Here is a 19,308-nt window from a genome sequence, read left to right as displayed (position 1 = left end):
AGGGGTTTGTGCGGGGAGAAGGGTGCAACAATGAATGAATGGAATTCCAAAATCTCTGTAGATGTTCATTGAAATGAAAAATAAACAAACTAAATTAAATAAAAATAAAAAAAAGAAAAAATCATGAAGAAAGACACTGCGTGCTTGGCTCATTTAATGACATAGACTAGATCCTAAAGGGTGGACTGGAGCAAGGTGAAGTCAAAGGATAGGTCGGCTCTTTATACCTTGTAGACTACAGGAAGATAGTACCATTGGTTGCCTCTTTATACCTTGTAGACTACAGTAAGATAGTACCATTGGATTGCTGCTGTGAGCATGCAACTGAATAAAACATGTACAGAACTTATGATAATATCTTGTGTACCATAAACCAAAAATCCAAAGCCATTGCTTTCAAATCAACTGCTATTCATAGGAACTCCCCACTGGTTTCTAGAACTACAAATCTTTATGGAAGGAGACTTCCTATCTTTCTCCCATTGGGCAACTGGTGAATTCAAATCATTGTCCTTTTAAGCAGTACAACACACAGCACATTAAACCATCAGGACTCCTTTGTACATCAGAAGGGTTCAACAAATCACTACTAGTACTGCTGTCAAAATTCTAGCTTTGGCCTGGTCTTTGTCCATGTATCTTCCATGTCATAACAAATGATGAAATGTCAGGATAGTGTGAGGAGGAGAGACCAAAGAAGGAACAAAGATTAACTGTTTAAAATTTCTCAAGTAATTTTTAAAATAGGATTTTACATTTTTAAGTCCCAACTGTCCACTTCAAATTTCTACCTGTGTGTCTCCCTCCACGAGTGATGAATTAATGCATGTTGAATGAATTAGTCAATAATGATTTGCTACGTATATGTTACCTCAGTGAACATAAGATGTAAATTAATGGGTGAATAAACAGATAACCAAAGAGCTCTGGTGGCCTAAGGGTAAGAAACTGTGCTGCAATCCCAAAGGAATACAGTTCAAATCCACCAGCTGTTCAGGAGGAGAAGGGTGGGCAGTCTCCTCCCCTGCGTGATTTACAGCCTCTGAAAGCCTATTGGAGGGTCAGCCATGGGGTGGTTCTAACTTGATGACACACAACAACAACAAAAACCAGGAAATAATCAGTTCATTTTCTAAAGAATTCTAGGAAGTGACATCACTTGGAAGTATATTAGATATAAGGAATAAGAATAGCCTTCAAATACTGTATGGAAATGTTGGAAACATTTTCCATAAAGACATGAGAGAGTTAAATAAGAGCTACTTTTAAAATAAGGTAACATTCAGCTTTGCCAAAGACTGAAGCTGGAGTTAACCAAAGGTGTCAGGCAATGTGGTTACCAATATGCAAATCAGTGGGATAACTTAGATTAAAAGTGTAGGGAAAGGCATAAACATCTACCAAGCATTTCCTATCTTCCAAATACTACAGAATTATCCTTTTAATCTACTCAACTCTATAAATTACTACATTTTATAGACAAGAAATACCCCAGAGACCAATTTAGCCACAAATGCAAACAATAAATGGAGTTTCTCTAATTCCAAATCCTGTTATTCTTCCTGAATATAGAGAGTAAAGGAATCCAAGGCAATACTTTGGTTTTCAAGAAAGCAGTGAAGCAGCACAGCAAAGTCATTAAATAATAGTAAACACAATGTCTTCAATTTACTATTCACATTTTATTACCTATTCACCCTTGAGTGAGAGATTAGTGTTATTATGTATGGTTTCAGAGATGGGAAATAGAGACAGAAAAGTTATTTTCCCAAAGTCAAATTAAAACAAAAATAAAAATACAGCGTTTATTGAGTTGTAGCATGGCCCCACCACCCCTCCTTGTTCACTCCCAGGCATATACACACAAACATACTTAAAGGCATTTTTCAAGAAAAAACAAGACAAGCATATTAACGGAATTATACACAGAACTCTAAAATTTGTTTAAATGTTCTTTGGAAATCGACTCATAAATATCTCCCTCTACCTACAAGTCTCCCTCGTGGAAGACGAGAACTAGAGAATGCACACAAACCACAAGAACCACTTAGTACCTTAATGCTTCGATGCGGAGGAAATGCTCTGCTAGCTACCATCTGATTATCTAAAACGCTCAATTACCCGAATGTCCAAACGCTTACCGCAACGTGATAATTAAGACTTATATGATAACAAAGAGACACTGAAACACATAAAAGTACCTTTGGGATCATCAGACATAAATGAAAAATAACTGAACTTTTACCCAAACAAAAACCAAGATCACTGTCATCAAGTCAATTCTAATTCATAGCAATCCTACGGTGAAGCGTAGAATTGCCCCCAGAGGCTTTCCAAAGCTCTAAAGCTATACAGAAATTGACAACATCTCTATCCCATGGAGAGGTTGGTGAGGTCCAATTGCCAACATTCTGGCTAGCAGCAGAGGACACTGTCCACCAGCTCTTTCCATTTAACTTTTTCACTGTATTTTATTGACTTTCACCTAATCATTTATAAATTGGTAACACAGATGTAACAGTTCACTAAATCAGAATGTTTGATAAGCCAGAAGCAATTTTTACACTTTCAAATAAGAAAAGAGAGATGTGGTACTCTCCAATACAATACAAAATATTCTAGCAGTCACTCCTTACTCTAAATCTCAAGAGGTTCTATTATACCCAGGAAACTCAGCACTAAGTCTTAGTTTCTTGTGCCAAGGAAACTTTCTTTGTATATAACAATCAGGGACCCTAAATAAATTATTGGATGGTGTTGTTTACTTATATTAGAGAGAAAGTTTGCAAATCATACTGAATTTCCAATCATTTACATATTCTTGGGGCTTTTTTCTGGTTTCTGAATTTTTTTAAATTTTTTTTTAAATAATGTAAGGGCTCTGAATTGAAAAAAAAATAACATGAATATCAATGAAAGGGGCAGAAACAAACAGAGTTTTTCAAAGATTAAGTAGTTGCCAAGGAGCTGTGGTAGTATAATCATTGCAAGCTTGGCTCTTAAATGAAATGTTGTTGGTCTGAACTCACTAGCAGATTCATCCATGAAAGAAAAGACCTGGTGATTTGCCCCCATGACATTGACAGCCTAAGGGGCAGCTCCATTCTGTCCTCTGAGATTGAACCGAATTATGAAAGACAAACTCAGAAAAGCACCAAATATCTTACCATCAAATTTGCAGCCAATGCAGGAAGATTTGAAATGGCTTTGAAGATCACAGTCTGCTCCCATTTGACAGCTATTTAGTTCCCAAGTCACAGACTCCACATGACTTCCACAGAACACCACAGCCTCAGTCCAACACAGGGTGCCTTCATATACAATCAATGCCTTCACCGTATTACACCTCCACAACTCACACAAATCCTCTCTGTTTGGACGACAACTTCATCATCTCCAACTTCAACCAAGTCCCCAAAAATGCCCACTTACTCCCAATAAGGTTTCATCTTCATTCCTTAAATTAATTTCTAATTTTATTTTTACCATATTTCTCGAAGACTTTCCCCCTTTATTGTCGTCAACATGTCCATTAAGGGTTACTATGGGATAAATGAGAGTGGTGATTTGTAAAAACTTTAGGTTAATAACATGCTTGATAACTCAGGGTTTCTTACAGAGCAAAATAATGATGAAATATAAGTACAGTAATGTTCTATAACGGAACTCTGCTAGCCTAGTGGTAAGAAGCTGCCCTGCAATCCCGAAGGCACGTGCTTCAAGTCAACCAGCAGCTCCACAGAAGATGGACAATCTCCTTCTGTGCAATTAATAGCCTTTGAAAAACAGCTGGAGGGTCAACTATGGGTCAGTTCCAACTCAACAGCACACAGCAACAACAATGTTCTATAAATGATAACATAGGAACACTTGTAAGTGGCAATGCACATGTCATTGTTGTTGTTGTTATGTGCCATCAAGTCATCTGCGACCCAATGCACAATAGTTCTGAACCCTGCTGTATCCTGGGCCAGTCTCACTGTCTCTGACACACTTACCCTATTACCCTAACTGTGCCAATACATGTCATCTGGGGTCTTCTTTCCTGCGTTGTCCCTCCACCCTTCCAAGCATGATGTCCTTCTCAACGGACTGGTCCCTCCTGGCCACATGTTCAAAGTATGTGAGACAGAGCCTCAAAATTCTTGTCTCTAAGGAGCAGCTTGGCTTCACCATCTTCAAAACAGACCTGTTTCTTCTCTTGGCAGTCCATGGTATGTTCAATAGGAGTTATTTTAACTGCTAACAAAAGTCACTTATCAAACCTTACCAAATTTTATAAGATCTAAAAATTACTATAAATGTCAATAAAAATATCAACTCTGGGAGTGTTTTGAAAATTGTGAAGAACTTTTTAAAAAATAGTATCTTAATTATACCCTTTTATATGAGAGAAAGCAACAATGCCTTTGAGTATGGAACATACCATGGACTGCTAAGAGAAGAAACAGGTCTGTCCTGGAAAAGGTGAAACCAAGTTGCTCCTTGGAGGCAAGGATTTTAAAGCTCTGTCTCACATACTTTGGGCATGTTGCCAGGAGGGACCAGTCCTTGGAGAAGGATATCATGCTTGGAAGGGACAGTGCAAGAGAGGAAGACCCAGAGATTGACACAGTAACTGGTGTAAAAGGGTAGTGTGTCAGAAAACAGTGAGACTGGCTCAGGTTAGGGCAGGGTTCAGTGCTACTGTGCCTAGAATTATTATGAGTGCCAAGTGACTCACTGGCACATAACAATAACATCATGTCTGAGAAAAAGCTATGCACATGACAGTGAGAATGAAATAATCAATGAACAGATGATGACACATTTGTCTATAACCACAGCCACCTACAAAATACACCAGAAACTTTGAAAGGACTTAGTCAATTATTTTATTCATTCTTCTGACAAACATTTATTGACAACCTTTAGAATTAAGAGAGCTCTGGTGGTCTACCCTGTAGAGAGTTGTGCTAACCCAAAGGTGGGGCCTTCCTGACAGTCCAAATCACCAAGCGCTCCTCCGCATCACATCAACATGCAACCCCCTCACATGCAAGGCCCCGTGTCAGAAATCCCTCTGGAGGGTCAGTTAGGAGTTAGTTCCAATACTATGACAATAAGTTTGTTTTCTTTTAGCTGTACTTCAGACGCTGTTAGGCATGGCTGCACAATGATGAATAAAACATTATTTCTGTCCCAAGGAGACATAATGAATCAAAATTACAGACAAATATTACTAGCTCAATAATAAAGATATAATAAATATAACTAGCTCGACTCAAAAAAATTCAATGACAGAAAACAGAATAGATACATATATATATATACATATATGTGTATGTATTTACATATATGTGTATATATACTCGGGAAAACTGTCACTCATATTTAATTTTTTGAGAGTCGGAAAAATCATCAGCTCTCAATATTAAGTTAAAGGGCTGATGCATGAACAAAAGCTATAAGGCTATAAGGACTGGAACATGTTTTTTAGAACATTTTTATTTTCTTCACTTACCACAGAAAAATTACCCACAACAAATATAGGCCAGTGAATATCAAAGGAGTTAAGTGGACCTGAGAGACTTGCAATTAAGGTAACATCAGGACGCCTGCACAGATAGCCCCCTCTTACGGTGGATTAGTTTTAGAATTCTTTCAAAATTCTAATTTCCTAAAATATTGGATCATCATTTGTTTGAAACAGTCATCTAGACCTTTACCAAGCTTTTTCACTGAAAAAAAACTGGCTAAGGATGTAGGTAGAGACTGGCAACTATTCCTCTTTTTGTCTTAGTCTGGTAAAGGGGAAAGGTAATCTTAACCAATTGATCTATAAACTGCCTCAGCATCTATCTTAAGGCAAAAACACTGTCCTGACATTCAGATCCTGTTTGTTTTCCCCTTTTGCCTTCCTTGAGCCACCCCAGTACACACACATCCACACAAGCATTTTGCATAAGTCATGCCTCCAAAATGCACTAGTAGATGAAGCATTTTTTAAAAAGGTGTTAACTTCACAATGAAAACAAAAAAGAAAAAACATGATAATGTGAAATGGAGAAGTCACTGGGTGGTTCAAATGGTTAAGTACTCAACTAGTACTACAACTAGCAGAAAGGCTGAAAAATCCAAGGAACCCAGCAGCAGCAGGGAGTAAAAGCCAGACACTGGACCTCGAAAGGTGACAACCCGATGCATCACAGTCCTCTACACACAAGGTGGTCATGAGTCAGCAATGAACAACACAACAAAACTGTCAAACTGATCCATAGAACAACCCTTTTTCTTTTTCTTCCTTCCTTTACCACTCTCTACATTTTCAAATAGTGATTTATTTTGTGGAACGAGGCCACAAGACAACTGTTATACAGTCACAACCTGTGAACTACTACACAGACACGGAAAAGCAAATAAAACATCATCCAGAAATACAAGAAGAAAATCTCCAAATAACCAGAGCTACAAAACTATGAAACCTCAAACATCTTCTACCACAGAACTAGGATTACTCTGCAGCCACAGGATCTAGGGATAATAACCCTAACTCAATAGTTTTGTTCTCATCCATGCAGATACATATTGGGCAAATCCCAGACGAATATCTAGGTTACATTTATCCCAAAGGAACGAATTCTAGGATCATTCCCTCCAAATAGCGAACAGCCTGCTAAGGCAGCTGACCATGGATCAATGATCCTCAAGGTGTGGAATTCAGTCATGTTTAGCCTCAACTTGAGTTTGCCTAGCAATCAACTGGAAGTTTGTCTAAAATGGAGAGTCCAGGCTTTGTCTTAAAATTATTGAACCAGACTTTCTGAAGATCACACTCAAGAATTTAAATTCTAACAATTTTCTTCAGGTCATGTGTACGTACGCTAAGGTTTGAGGAAATACTCGCTTAAGTGCGGAGAGACCATTAACTTTAGAAAGACCACATTCTTGGTAAAACAGATCTTTAAAAAAACTCTGCCATTGACTGTAGCAGCTCACAGCTAATCCTTTCTGGGTTTTCGAGGCTGTAAATGGCAGGGGAAGAAATTCCATCTTTCTCCTTTGGTGGGATTAGCCACTGGTGAATTCAAACTGCCAGAGCTGCACAGAAAGTTAGCCACAAATTCCCTATGGACTGCCCCACCAGAACTCCCTAGGTATTGTTGTTGTTATTACTGTGTACCTTTGAGTCAGAACTGACGCATACCTGACCCTCCAGCAAGTTTTCAGAGGCAGTTAATCACACTGGAGGAGACTGCCCATCCTTCTTCCACAGAGCAGCTAGCGGCCTCAAACTGTGTGCCTTCGGGATTGCAGCACAGCTTCTTGCCACTAGGCCACCAGAGCTCCCTAGGTATGTTGTTGTTGGTGGTGGTGGTGGTTGTGGTGTTGTTATGTGCCGTCAAGTCGTATGTCTCATAGCGACCCTATGAACAAAAGACCTGAACATGTGTGTAACTTTCTTTGTTTCTCCAAATTCACAGGGTTTCTGGAGGCAAGTTATTTTGGAAGTGGATGCCACTCCTGCTTCCATGCTTGTTTTAATCAGGATGCTCCACCAAACACTGTCCACCATGGGTAACCATTCTCGCATTTGACACATCAGTGTTACAGTGTTCAGCATCACAGCAACCATGAGTTACCGCTGTACAGTCAATAGACAGACCAGTCCTAGATAACTCAGAAGAATGTTTGACGAAGAATAATTAAAACCAGGCCTGAGAGCTACAGATTAAAATCACCCACCTTTGGCTTGTTAGCATCACTTTCTGTCCACTAGGCCAACAGAGTGTTCTTATTGTTGTTAAGTGCCGTTAAGTCGTAGACAACTCATAACAACCCTATGAATGAAAGACCTGAGCACTTGTAGAACATACATTATTTCATAGTCAACTAAAAAGAAGGAAACCTTCAGCCCACTGGATATACTGACGTAGTGGCTGTAATAATGTGATAATAATTCTGAGGATGTTCTGCTACACTAAAGGTCACTATTAGTTGAAGTGTAACAAATGAAGAACTATTTATCCTCAAATAAAGACGGTGCAGGAAGCGATTTCTCACTTTTCTATTTATAAGAATGTTCACTCCCTCCATTTCCCTTGACACAACAGCCCTGATAAATCTCCAGCCTCCACAGATATTTTCAGTTCCCCTAGTTCCTAAATCACTCTCTGCCTAGAATTTTCTGTCATGAAGCGCTCTGAGCTTACAGCACAGGCCACGAAGTGATATTTGAGGACCGAGATTATGTCACTCCATCTCCTAGCTGTACATTTTTGGCAGCAGGAGCCCACTTGCTGACAAACATTTCTCTCTTGTTTGAGACAGCATTGTGCATAAAATATAAGCAATCTAAACTGGGAAGCAGTCATTACACATTTACCTAACTTGGTAAAATCTAAACGGGGTACCCAAAAGGTTCCAGTAGGAGGATACTACTCCATCTGCTCTTTTTAACATAAGTTCATTCCGCAGTTTTTCTTTAAAAGTGAAGTGTAAGAAAAATTCAAACAGGTCTACCTCACACAGAAGCATGGTTCTTTCAGGCTGGAAATAAAATGTAAGCAAATTTGCTTAATACAACAAAAAAAATCAAAGGTAAAATAAAGATTAATGTAATTGGACCACTGTTGTTGTTGTTAGATGCCACCAAGCTGACTACAACTCACAGCAGCCCTAAGACCAGCTGGTCTGAACCTTGCCCCATCCTGGACCATCCTCATCAGCTCTGATACGCTCAAGCCCACTGTTACAGTCACTGTGTCACTTCATCTCATTGAAGGTTCTCCTCTTTCTCTGATCCTCTGCCTTTCCCAGCATGACACCTTTTCCCATGAACTGGAAACAAGCCCAAGTTTCACCTTCCTTGCCTCTAAGGAGCACCCTGGTTACACTGTCTCCAAGTTCTTTCAGCAGCCCATGGATGGATACATAGTATTCTTCTTTAACATCACAATTCAAATTGAACAATTAAGCAATTACATCATTCATTTATTCTAAACAGTTTCTTAAACATCCACTTGATACCAGACACTGTGCTAAGTATCAGATAAAAAAAAGAGTAAGAAGATTGGAGACAGAGTTTAAACAGAACTCTGCATTTTAAGTGCAGCAATCCTGAAGGCACAAAGTTCAAGGCCACCAGCTGCTCTGCAGGAGAAGGAAGGGCAATCTCCCATCCTCTGAAAACCTACCAGAGGGTCAGCTCTGGTGTGGTTCTGACTCTACAGTACACAAGAACAACAATGGGTTCATGCATCAGACAAGAGCCTTTAAAGAAAACTCAGTCACCAGAGAAGACTGGGAAATATCCTCCCTCCTTAGGCATCTAAAGGGTTTGAGGTTTTCCCCCCTATTTTCTTCTTCTTCAGTGCATGTGACATTCGAAAAAGGGATAATTATATTTTCTTGCTAACTTGCTTTCTTGCTAGCAACACATATATTTTAAAACAAAATACTTATTTTAATAATACCATAATCAATAAAATATGTAATCACTTAATTCTACACTCAGCTGATACAGGCAGCAAGACAAACATCACAGTAAATTAAAAAAAGCGATGATGACATAGTAGGAAAATTACATAATAGTACTCAAGCAAGCCATTGTCCCATGTACCTCAGAATCCCTCAAAGTAGATAAATTATAGAGTAGAAAGCAATCTATCATCACTTATCAGCTCTACCTACAAACGAAATAACCATCCATGCCACTTCCCCACTGTCAACGATGTTCTTTAAAATGAAGACCTAGCAAGGAAGCCAAGAGCCAAACAAGAACAAGGCCTTGTAGATGAATACAATATGCCATTAGCTGGGGAACTGTTGCATCTCATAGGCTAGACCTTTAAAGGTACATAAAAATTTAGTGTTATTTCAGTGCACAAGGAATGCCTACAATTCTCAAAGAAATTAAACAAGCAAATTCTCTTTTACTTAAAGAACTTTTCCTAAAGTCAGTGTAAAAATTTTAGGAGCCTTTGTATGTATCTATATCCATATATCCTTGCAATCTGATAGAATTTGTAAAAATAGCTTCCATAACTATACCCAGCATTTAGCAGAGTCATGAAAATACTTGAATCAGTAATTAGGACCTTTGTATGTGTATCAACACCAGTCACTGTCAGGCAGCAGAGAAAGGGCTCCAGATTTGATTTTTTTAATGCGCTGATCAGGCAATCCTGAAAGAGCTTCTTACTACAGTTTAAAAAGTATTTGATGTGTTAATCTAGTCTATCACTACTTCAATAAGATAACTAGAAAATAAACTGATGAGAAAAAGAGAACGTTTCAATCACTGGGAGGAGGGGAACACTCAAATGTATTTTGACATTAATAGATGTCAGACCGAAACAAACTTGTACTGAATTTGAAGAAATTGGCAAAGAGTATCGATCCCCTTTCGTAGTAAATCTACCATCCCTGTGCGCTGTGCCATGGAGTCCATTTTCAACTTCTAGTGTTCTCTTGTGGCAAAGCAGGAAACCCTCACATGTTTTTCTAGTCTGTGAGTAGACAGCTGGGCTAACCCAGAGGGCACACCTCCCTGGTGGTTTGATCCACCAATGGCTCCTTAGAAGATGGGTGATCTGCTACTAATGCAGTTTCCAGCCTCTGAAAATTGGCTGTAGAGTCAGCTAGGAATCTGTTCCAACTCGAAGGCAATGAGTATAAGTTTCGGTTTGCATATTTACAGATGTGGTTCATTCGGTCTTTTTTCTTTTTTAGAAAAAAATTATTTAAAAAATTAAATTAAAAATTTAAAGTAAAATATTTAAAAATTTTAAAAACTTAAAAATAGAAAGACAAAGTACACTGCACTTTTAAAAAAATGTTGTAATGCCTATATTGAATCTTACGTTGGTAGCAAATCTGAAACTTGATGAATGCCAACTGCTCTGATGATGGAAAAAATAAAAGACCATTGTAAAACAAAAGTCTTGTAATCACTATACAAGTTCATTAAGTAGGATTTTTTTTCTTTTCACTCAACATGGATACTCCCTTCTTGTGCCACCATAGTCAGGCACAACATCTTCCCAGTTCCCCAGAGGAGCCATTATCCTTGTATTGTGTATACTTACTTTCATTTTAAAGTTTTTACACTACATTATATATACCTAAGCCTTACATTTTATTCCCCCCTCCTTTTTTCTTTTTCATTTTATTTTTTTTTAATTTTATACTTATTTATAAAATTCTAACACGAATTCAAACAAATTCTGTCTTTATTCTTTCTATTTAACAAAAGGAGGAACCCTCTTAGGCACTCACTCAGCTGCTACCCAGAAGATCAAAGATTCAAATCCACCAGACATTCCAAGCAACAGAAGACCTAGCTCTCTATTTCCTTCAACACTGCAGACTAAAGAACTTTACGGGGCAATTCTACCCTCTCCTAAATATGGGTTATTGTGAGTCTGGATCATCTTCATGGTGCAAAACAATAACATTTCACATAAGACAGGCTGAGGGAAGTAAAAGAGAAGGTTGGCAGTGGCTAGCCCAGGGTCTCACAATTAGAAAGTGACTAAGCAGTCATTTACTCAAATGCATGTCTGTCAGATGCCAAAATCTGTTCAATGTCCATAAGTTGTTTCTGGATGAAAGATGAAATTTTTTTTAAAGGTAACAGAAAGATAATAAAAAATTCTGGTTGGGGGGGGGTGTGTGTGTGCAGATCCCACAACACTACTGTCTTGAGCCCATGCCAACCCCTGACGAACCTACATGGTTTCCAAGGTGGTGATCTTTATGGAAGCCAACTTGTTGTTGTTGTTGTGTACCATAGAGTTGGAAATGACCCACAGCTGCCCCTCTGGCAGGTTTTCAGAGGCAGTTAGTTTCATGGGAAGGGACTGCCCATTCTTCTCCAGCAGAGTAGCTGGTTGCTTCGAACCCAGTGCCTTTGGGATTTCAGCACAGCTTCTTGCCACTAGTTCACCAGAGCTCCCTACTGTGTTTTTATTCCAAGAAGCAGCTGGTTTCATCTGCTGATCTGCGGGCTGATGGCTGAGTCCTTTAACCACTGGGCCACCAGGCATTCTAGTTTCAAATCATAGTATCTCATTTTTGCAACCTATTTTCCTGGAGTACATTTTTTCTAACATTTATCTGTAATAAACCTGTTCCTCAGAACTTCGTTACCCTCAATTAAGTCCCAAATTATAAGAATCTTTGATTAAAAAAATATATATATAACAAATATCTAGCTCCAGTAATATGAACAAGTATATTTGTTATTGTTTATGGATTATATATACTCCTAAATTACTTTTTTCCAAAAACAGTTTACATACACCATCTCATAGAATTGTATGCCCTTTAATTTTATTCTAAACACAAATCAATAGAATTTCTTTTCTCAAAATGGTATTTTTTTTTGTTTGGTTTTGGAGGTGTTTTTTTTGGGGGGGGTTTGCCATTTGACTCTATTCTTCCCTTCATTTTTCTCCATCTTTTCTCTGTTCCTTAGACAAATCACATTCTTGTAGCTTTCTGGACCCTTCTCTGGTGGCCTAGTGTTAAGGAGCTGCACTGCCAACCCAAAGGCATATGGTTCGAATTCACCAGCTGTTGCATGGTAGGAAGATGGGCAAGCTCCCACTCCATTCCCTCCCCCGTGTGGTTTACAACCTCTGAAAACTAGGGTCAGCTATGAGTGGTTCCAACTCAACAGCAAATAACAGCAGCTGATCCTTCCACTCCTGTTCTTTTTCTTACCATTCTGTTTTACTGTAATCTCTGAAGTATCCTAAATCAATTACAAAGTTGCAGCAGTTGAGAGATTTCTGACAACTAACACAGGTAACTCCTGACTGTTAGCGGGTTTCTTGAAAAACCTTCACTGACAGGATAACATTAATAAACCCCAAACCACCGACAACATAAGATGATTTTCAGCTCCTCTGATTCATAAATACAAAATCCAAATAAATGAGCTACTAAATTCACCCTTTATGTAAAATCCCCTGTTGTTACTCCATATGTGTGTTCCCAAGTATTAAATTATCTCAGAATAAATAGTGTAACAAGTGTTTTATACCTCTCCAATCAGTTCTTCAGGGTCACTTTTATTATTAGGGCTATAACTCACAGATCTACAGTAGGGGAAAAATCCAAAGTGCATGGTAAAAAAACTTCTGGACACTTTCAAGACAAATGGAGTATCTTTTATTTCCTCTGACCAAATATCCTTTAAAAGAAAGACAATTAAAGAAGTCAGATGAGGTTAAAGGCAGGTCTGTTTTGCCCAATGTCTGTACTGCCAGTACTTTGTACAATATTTGCCACGTAATAGATTCTTGGATTTCATTTAATAATTAGTTGGACTGAACAGCATTTTTTATGCCACCATTTCAGTGACATCTCCTTACCTCAAAAGTTTTCAAATTCTCACATACTTTGTTTTCATTTTATGTGTCAGCATGATAGGTTATTCAAATTCTGAGAGTACATGCTTTCAATTTTTGAAACCTAGACTGACACTCAACATTCTCATTTTACAAATGCCAAGGATTCTAGAGAGTTAAAGGAATGTGAACAAAGAGATACAAGTATTGTCTGTCTCAGAGAAGAGTTAAAATCAGGTCTCCTTAGTTCTGATATTGGTTCAATTTCATTATTAAAATAATATAAAATATTAAAATCCTTATAGCCAAAACCAATGTATCTAAAATATAACTGTGTTTGTTGTGTGCCATCAAGTTAATTCTGACTTATAGGAAACAATAAAACTACTTACAAAAATTTTTAAGGCTACACTACTTACAGAAGGAGTCTGCTGCCTCCTTCTCCCTCCGCGTTTGTTATTTCATGAGTTAAATAACCAGATTCATTACTTGGAAGCAAAATATTATTTTTGTGAAGTATTTTTCCATGTTTCTCCTTACAAATTATTTTATCCAAAGGCAAAGTCCTAAGTGACAGGGACCATTATCCATGATGGGACCACTAAAAAGGCAGAAACTGACTGCAAGTACAGTTTGTTCTCAAGTATCAAGTATATTCTGACAGGGTATAAGGAAACCCAAAACACATAGAACCAATTCACATTGAAGTGGGTTTGGCAAAACTTGGGTTTTTTTAAAAAAAGCTGGCTAGCTCAAAAATTATGGAATATAAACAAGACATGTATTTTGCCACAGAACCTTCAGAGAGATTCAAAATATTGATAATGTAAGATAATTAATCGACTAGAACTTTTTTAAGGCAGTATTCCTTCTAGTTTTTTAGATAAAAGGAAGTGGGGACTGGGACCACGGGGAGGGGGGAACCATGGCTTTGAAATCTTACGCTCTTGCTTTCTTTGCATGACTAAGTCTACTGGAGGCAAGATCATTGTCGATGTATGCGACAGAGCCAGAACCAAGTCATAGCTGACCCTCCGGGTGAGTCTGCAGAGGCTGTAAATTACATGAAGGAAGGAGGTCGTCCATCTTTAATTCCATAGAGCAGCTGGTGGATTTTAACTGCATGTCTTTGGGTGAGCAGTACAACTCCTTAGCACTAGGACACCAGAAGCTCCCTGATGGCATGATTAGCCAAGAAAAAAAAAATCTATCTGGACACAAATTATGACACTGAAGACATTTACACTATCTTCATCTACATGTTCCCAGTATTTCCCCTATGGGAAACAGCCTGGTTGAGTCTTCAGAGCCCCTCTGACTTCATAAACGAGCAAGAATCATCACCAGCATCAGGCCAAGGCTGATTCCTGGCAGGCGCAAGTCAAACCACACCCCCTTTCTCCAACCACTGTTAACAGCTGTCACTCCCACAGCACTCTTCACTTCTCAGCAGGGTTGGTTTATTGCCGTGGCAGCACAGAGCTTATAGACCATATTTACAGTTACAGGGTCTACCAAGGAAGTATCAGATTAGAATTCAGGATCAATAATGACACAGGATACAGTCTATGATCAGAACAGCTCTTCTCAGCAGTTCGTTTGGCAGACTTCTTTGTTACCTTTCGCCCCTTGGCCTGGCCTCTTCCCTGTTCCACTAAGTGATCAAAAGCTCTTCAAGTTCACCAACACGTGCCAGGTACAGGCCACTCTACCAGCAAACCTCATTGCTAGTTCTCAATGCTCTTGCTCCATGGGGCAAAAAGCCTACTGTGCCATCCTTCACAGAGCTCCTGATCTACTGCAGCTATTCTTCTCTGGTTCTTGAAGTCAAGAGTGATCTCTAGTGTTACAGCTTTTTCTTTGCTGGGTGTAGGAGGTTCTTAGCACAGGAACCTCAAAGGCCCAAAGGATGCACTGTGCTACCATCTCTTCTTCTTGTCAGTAGTGAAGTTCCCCTTACTTCTGAAATGACTCATTTTACGTCTAACAGATGGAAAAACTAATGAATCGCTTGTTAGGATTTCATATGACTTATTTGCACAGGCTCACCTCACAAGTAGCAGCCCTGGTAGTATAGTGGTACTTAACTGTTAACCAGAAGGTCCGCAGTTCTACTCCCCCAGCTCTTCCATGGGAGAAAGGGAGTGTCATCTCCTTTAAGTATTTACAGCCTGAGAAACCTAATGGAAAGTCACTCTGAGTAAACACCACAAAGGTGGCCTTGGCTTTACCCCACAAAGGACTGCTCTGTATCTTATTTGCATTTTGAGCAAGTAGTCCATTCCCTTCAAGATGTCAGAAGCACCTTGTTTACACAACTCCACCCAGTTATTTGATGTGACAACAAAAGTGATCCATAACCTCACAACCTGACAGATTCTTTCTAAAATAAATTTTTTAAAAAAGAGAGGTGGTTGTTGTTGTTGTTATGTGCCGTCAGTTGAGTCGTTTGCAACTCATAGCGACCCTATGCACAACAGCCCTAAACCCTGCTCTATCCTGTGCCATCAGCACTGCCTCTGACACACCCATCCCTATTACCCCAGTCACCGAATCAATCCATCTCATAGAGGGTCTTCCCCTCCTGCGCTGTCCCTCCACCCTCCCAAGCATGATGTCCCTCTCCAAGGACCCGTCCCTCCTGGCAACATGTCCAAAGTATGTCAGACGAAGCCCCAGAATCCTTGCCTCCAAGGAGTAGCTTGGTTTAATCCTCTCCAAGATGAATCTGTTTGTTTTCCTGGCAGTCCATGGTACATTCAGTACTCTTCTCCAGCACCACAGATCAAAGGCATCAACTCTCCTTCTGTCCTCTCCAGTCATTGTCCAACTCTCTGATGCATAACAAGCGATTGAAAAAAGAGAGGAGGGTACACAAAATACATGGTGACTACCATATGTATTTGCTCATTATGATTATTTTGGCATTTTTGTACTGCGACTACCTGGTAGATGTCTCTGTCCAAACAAAAACTCCATATCATTTGCACATTTTTTATAAAAGTATCAACAGAAACTATTTTTTCTCTTTCCTCTTATTCTGCAATAAAGGGAGCTCTGGTGAAGCCATCTCAGATGCCGTGGGAGCGACTTCACTATTATCAGGTCCACTGGGAGTTGCAATGCTAATCCCAAAAAAGGTGCTTCTCTGTTGCACAGATCCATCAGTGGCCCCAAGGAAGATGAGCGATTTCTTCTCCACGCTATTTCACTTACTCACCTTACTCACTGCTTTAGAGCCAGAATTGACTTACAGCTGGCCCTCCAGCAGTTTTCAGAGGAGGTAAACCAAGCAGGAAGAGAATGCCCATCTTTCTCCACTGAAACAGCTGGTGGTTTCAAACTGCCTGCCTTTGGGTTGTGATGTTTAGATTTTCCCAAAACCAGAAGGTGGTTCCAATTTGAAAGCCATGAGAATTGAGAGCTTTGCTCTGCTATAAAGGAGCTTCATAGCACAAGGGTTAAGCACTTAGCTGTTAAACCAAAGTTTGGCTGTTTGAATCCACCTGTTATTAAAACAGAGAAAGATGCAGTTTGCTGCTTCCAAAAGATTCCAGCCTTTGAAATTCTATGCAGTTACTCTATTCTATCTTACAGTGTCACTGGCAGGCAGAACTAACTGGAAGGTAGCAGATGTTTTCCTGTACTCATTTCTCGTTTGTCTTGGGTTTTGCTGGTTGCCGTTGTTGTTAGGTACCTTCAAGCAGACTATGAGTCATAGAGATCCTATGAACAACAGATTAAACCCCTGCCTTAGCTGCTCATGATCTTATCCCTCATGATCTTCACTTTGCTCAAGGCCATGACTGCAATCACTGTGTTGATTCATCTCTTTGATGGCTGAGGGTCTCCAAATATTATGCTGACCCTCAGCGTTCCCCAGCATGATGTCTTCTTCCAAAAACTGATCCATCCTGACAACATGTCAAAAGTATGTGACATAATGTTTCATTATGCTTGCAACTTGGGGCACACTGGTATTTGGGGGTTTTGTTTTGGGGACCTAGGTGGTGATGGTTTGGTTTTTGGTGGGACTTTTTATTTTTTTGGTACTCAGCACTAAATATTTGAGCTCAGCCTATTAGCTTTACTCTTAGAAGTTGTTGAAAATTATTTTAAGTTAAATTGGCCTAAACAGAAACATCCTCCCATAATGCTACAAATCTGTAAATTCTGATTCTTAGGCAAAAAGATAACTTCAGGAAGGGGGAAAAAAACCCCAAACTCTAAATATTATCACTAGACTAGTCGTTGAATCAAATTCAAAAGAAATATACTGAAGAACGAGTGCATCACTGCACAAGCGCTGCTTTAGGCGTGGACAAATCAACAGCTGCACAAAGACACTGGATTTGTTTTTATAAAGACTTACGTTTAACAATTTCCAACATCAAAAAGCCCCTGAGATTGTGCTGCTTGGGAAATAAATATCTACAGTGAAGGATGGCAGACAAGAGTCAACCCATCCTGCATTATATTATCCCTAGGTTATCAATAAAAGAAGTAGAAGGAAACTAAAGTAAAGGAAGAAACACAGGGAGAAGACTCAAAGAGCTTTCTCACTAATAAATGAAAAATCACACTATATTAGTACAAGAGTCACAAGGATATTTTAGACTGCTTGATGGTAAATAGAATAATCCAGGATACCACTTCATCCCTCCTCTCATTTGCAAGAGTAGCTTTTAAAGTGAAAACATAAGCACATACCAACGTTCTGATTCATTTTAGTAACTCTGAGGAAGTTAGCATCTCAGGACAGGCAAGTTAGAGTGCCTTTAAGAGTTAAAAGTCTTCACAGTCAAACAAAGTCAGGGTGAGGATAGGTGGAGAATAGAATTTGACATTGACCAGAGAAGAGAGTGTCTGAAAGTGGGCATTATTCTCCATTCAATTCTTTCTACACCGGAATGGAATTCTTCACTCAGACAGATAAAGACTGGAACAGAGGTCTGGCATTACTGAAAATGGTAAAAGTTAAAGGTAGTTGACAATGTCTGAGCAGAAATGAGGCAGGAGAGTTCTGAAAGGATGCCAAGGACCAGGAGAAATGGGGAGTTCACCTGGAATTGCTGATACAGTCATCTGACAATGAGCATGAGTTTCCAGAGACCTAGGAAGGCACTCATTCACCTAACAAATATTTGTGAAGGGTCTAATAAGAGGAAGGCACAGGAAAATGAGGGAGGATGCAAAGATAAGTGACGGAAGGCAGAGTAAAGAAAGTGGTAGGGGTGTGATAAGCTGCAGGCGTCCTTGGAAAGCCTTACACAGAAAAGCAGGTTTGGTCAATAAATGCCCAGGGAGTAAAACAATAAGCTACTCAAGGGTGGAGAAAGATTAGTAATTTCGTTAAAACAACTCAGAAAAGCATCTGACAGGGAGCTCCCCAAGATTTGAGAAAAGAGGCTCAACACAGAATGTGTGGAGCCTGTGGGATTTAAAAATGCCAGAGAAGGTCATGCTAAGACCAACAGAGTGTGGGAAAAGGGAGAGGAAGGGTTTCCCTGAAGGAGCCGGGCTCCTTGGGGATCCTGGAGCACACAGATGGAAGATGTGGAAAATGGGACTTGCAGAGCAGAAGCTGGGAAAGTTTGGGAGCTAGAAAACAGGTGGGTGGAAAGGTGCACTCAGGGGCTGACATGGGTGGCAATGAGAGAGAGTTCTGGACTGAAAGGCGGCAGGCAAGCTTCCTATCAGAGGACCCCGAAGAGCGGAGTGCAACTCCTTTCAGGTGTGAGCCTCCCTCCCCCAGAGCGCTGGGCGCGGGCCTGCCAGGGGCGCCTGGACCCCGGGCCGGCGAGGCGATGCGGGGCCGCCCCCCAGCGGCGGGGCTCCGCGGGCGCCCGGCTCGCCGGCTGCAACTTTCCCGGCCCCTCCGTGCGGACCCTCCTCCCGGCCGCTCACCGAGGGCGCCGTCAGGCGGCTGATGCTCTCGCCCAGCGAGTCCAGGTTGACCCGCCTCCGGCGC

General features: G+C 40.0%; 1 protein-coding gene across 1 annotated transcript in view; it reads right to left on the bottom strand.

Annotated features, from left to right (window-relative positions):
• GUCY1A2 (guanylate cyclase 1, soluble, alpha 2) overlaps window positions 1-19,302 on the bottom strand; it is a 453,384-nt gene extending 434,082 nt beyond the window's left edge. Inside the window, exon 1 of the mRNA XM_006887289.1 lies at window positions 19,245-19,302. The gene's annotated coding sequence lies outside the window, so the exon portion shown is untranslated. The remainder of the gene's footprint in view (window positions 1-19,244) is intronic.
• Between the last annotated feature and the right edge of the window lie 6 nt (window positions 19,303-19,308).

Source organism: Elephantulus edwardii, unplaced genomic scaffold (genome assembly GCF_000299155.1).
Source record: "Elephantulus edwardii isolate Elephantulus edwardi_28Jun2011 unplaced genomic scaffold, EleEdw1.0 scaffold00056, whole genome shotgun sequence".
Lineage (NCBI taxonomy): Eukaryota > Metazoa > Chordata > Mammalia > Macroscelidea > Macroscelididae > Elephantulus > Elephantulus edwardii.
Note: the sequence above shows the minus strand (reverse complement) of the source record. Positions and strands in the feature narration are given on the sequence as shown.